This window comes from Petaurus breviceps, unplaced genomic scaffold (genome assembly GCF_028583685.1).
Source record: "Petaurus breviceps papuanus isolate PSGF00001 unplaced genomic scaffold, PetGlider_PUasm1.0 173, whole genome shotgun sequence".
NCBI lineage: Eukaryota > Metazoa > Chordata > Mammalia > Diprotodontia > Petauridae > Petaurus > Petaurus breviceps.
The window spans coordinates 24,306,240-24,309,594 of NW_027185759.1; the positions used below are offsets into that span (position 1 = coordinate 24,306,240).

Genomic DNA, 3,355 nt, shown 5'->3' on the forward strand with positions numbered 1-3,355 from the left:
ACACACACACACACACACACACACACACACACACACACACACACCCAGAGCCAGTGCTTCTCTGTTACTTGCAGGATAAGGCATAAATTCTACTCACTAAACATTCGACTTTGACAATCTTACCTCTTTCACTAATTCTTCAGACTTTTCTCTGATCACAGTGACTTACTTGCTGTTGCTCACAAGTAATATCCCATCTCCTATCTCTATTACTTTTTCTTATATGTTGTCAATGTCTAGAATGCTCTCCTGCCTCAAGTCCATCTCCTAGTCTGAACCTAGAGCTCTTAGCTCAAATCTCCCCTTTTGAAAGAATCCTTACCCAAATGCCTTGGGTTTTAGGGTATCCCCCTCTGAGGAAACCTTCTATTTGTTGTTGTTGTTCATTTGCTTCACTCATGTCTAACTCTTCATGAAGCCATCTAGGGTTTTCTTGACAAAGACACTGGAGTACTTTGCCATTTCCTTCTCCAGCTCATTTTATGCATGTTAAAATTGAGCAAACAGGATAAAGTCATTTACTAAGGGTTAAAACAGCCAGTAAGTATCTGAGGTCACACTTGAACTCAGATTTTCTTGACTCCAGACCTGTTTTCTATCTAATGCACCCTTTCACACTGCCACTTTTCGCTTACATTTTTCTATATCTTTAATGTATATAGTTTTGGGCATATTGTTTCCCCAATTAAAGTTATTGAAAGGTAGAGATCCTATTTTTTGGCTTTCCCCACCTAGCTCTTATCATAATACCTGACACAGATTAAACACTTAATAAAATCATTGTGAACTCGATTTTTTAACGGGGGAAATATATATATATATATGGAGAGAGAGACATATAGAAATATATATGTATATATATGGAGAGAGACATAGAAATATATAGTAAAATTTTATATGCATATATATCTGTCACATATAATATTTACAATGTATTTTAGTAATCTTATGTAGATATATATAGAGAGAAGTGTGTGTGTATGTGTGTGTGTTACTGAGAATATGTGATACACAGTTTGGATTATATGTATCATACTTGATTTTAGCTTTTAGAAATGAACATGTGAAAAAATCAAACCTGATTGGTTAATTTCATTGCCTATTTTTTCAGTTTACTAATATGTGTATCTCCTGAATCAATATGTTTAACATCTAGTTCACTTATTATTTATTTTGTAAAACAATGATGCAAAGTCATTAGTTTTTAAAACTGCATATAAAGCAAAAATGTGTCAACAGTAATGCAAATCATATAATCATTCAGAATGATAAATTCAAGCAGATGTGACTGAAAAGAATACTGAAAATTGCCAACTGTGCATGTCTTGGTTTTGATGTGAGTTTGGAAAGACTGTTCCCATTTAAAAAGAAGATAGATGGCATTAAAGCAACCCAGCATTCAGAACAAGGAAGGCCATTGTCCTGCTTTACTCTGTCCTGCCTAATCACATCTCTGAAACTGCATTCAATTTTGGATACCACATTTTGGAAAGAATATTGATAAGCTGGGAAGTTTCCAGAGGAGAGTGATCAGGATATTGAAGTCCATGAAAAGTGAAAATGTTTTGAAGAAACTAGTGATGTTTAACCTGGAGAAGAGAACTGATGGGTTCACTAGGATTCAAGAAAGGTATTAGGTTGGAAAGCAATAGCTGTGTTTAATCAATTGAAGGGTGTCATATGCAAAAGAAGGTAAATTAGTTTACCCCAAATGACTGAATAAGGAATATTTGGCAGAAATAGAAAAGATGAAAATTTAAACCTGATAGGGGAAAATAAAAGAACTAACTAAAAGCTTATATCAAATGGAATTGCCTCAAAACTGAAATGGATTATCTGTCAAGCAGTGTTTTTTTTATTTGTAATTTCTTCTGAAGAATGATAACAGGAAGTGTACATCTTGATTTGTAAGTTAATTGGATTTAAGTGAGGCAGGGTTGCACAAAGTCACAGGCCTCATTCTCTCCTCCAGATCTATCTGGGTCCAGTGGCAAGACAGAGATCAGGATGACTAGAGATGGCCCCACATATCAAGCAATAGATTACCCTTTGTCTCTGTAAGATCAAATGATCACACAGCTGGTATGTCATAGACACTGCACCCAATCCACACTAATGGGTGTACAATATGACTATTACTAGATGGTCAATGAGATTGGACTTCTAACTGATATTCAGTAACTTCCTTATTGTGATTGACATTGAAATATGAGACTAGGTCTAGTTAAAAGCAACATTTTATTTGACAGTTGTTTCTAATTATAAAATATTTGTGTATGAAGAAAGAGCTAAAGAGACAGAGAAGTAAGTTGATTTCCTACCTTTAGATCTCTGAATGGATGCATCATAAGAAGAAACAGGTTACTTCTTAAAGCCATAAGGGAAAATTTCCCTCCTTCCCTTACAAACTGGAATTTTTTTTTTATTTTTACAAAAGATTTTATTAAACATCTTTATAGAAGAGCTTTGGGCACACAATTCCAAGTGTCACAGAGTCCTGTTAGGCAGTGGGCACTGGCTGGGGCATCGCTGGTTTCACTGCCTTCCCATTCTTCTGCTCTGAGATAGGGGTGGCAGGAAGAATCTCATCCTTGGGCTTTATGATGCTCATATGGTCGGGCAGGGGTTTCTTAGGGCCAATCTTGCCACTTGGGTCCCAGGGCAACATGATTTTGGCTTTAATTCCCAATAAATCCTGTCTGAGGAGGATGTGGTACACAACTGTGTTGAAATAGTAGTTGACAGGCTCTCCACTGTGGATCATCAGGCCCTCCACAAACTTCATGGTCTTGGCCCTCTGACCTCTGAGCTTTCCAGACACTACCACTTCACGTCTCTTTGCTCCACTCTCCATAATGAAGCAGAGGACACCACAGCAGTCCCTATGAACAGCAAGGCCTCCCAGGAGCTCATAAAGCAGGGACTTGGCCTGGGAAATAGCACAGAGACCTCTAGTGGCCATCTTCTTGGCACGCAGCTCTACACTGCCTCTCGGGGGAGCCAAACCTCTTCTGAACTACAGCTGTCAGTTTAGGAATCTGGAGACCCTTCTCCCCAAGGACATTCTGATTCCTGGTGGCCAAGATGATGATTTCTGTCCTGTGGGGGTAACTGAAACTTTCTCCCTGGAATAGCCATCCTCAGCTAGCTAGTTCCCTGGTGAGAAACTCACTAAGCTTAGCTTTGAAGATGCCATCAGCAACAAACTTCCTCTCCTTGGAGATCTGTACCACCATCTTGTATCCCCAGAAAAAGCCAAACCAGAAATTTGTGAAAGGCATGAAATGTGTCTGTGATTGGGAGGGGGAGAGGGGGGAGAGAGAAAGAGAGAGAGAGAGAGAGAGAGAGAGAGAGA

At 38.6% G+C, this 3,355-nt stretch overlaps 1 pseudogene; it reads right to left on the bottom strand.

Annotated features, from left to right (window-relative positions):
* Positions 1-2,414: 2,414 nt before the first annotated feature.
* LOC138157868 (small ribosomal subunit protein uS3-like) lies at positions 2,415-3,236 on the bottom strand (annotated as a pseudogene).
* Between the last annotated feature and the right edge of the window lie 119 nt (positions 3,237-3,355).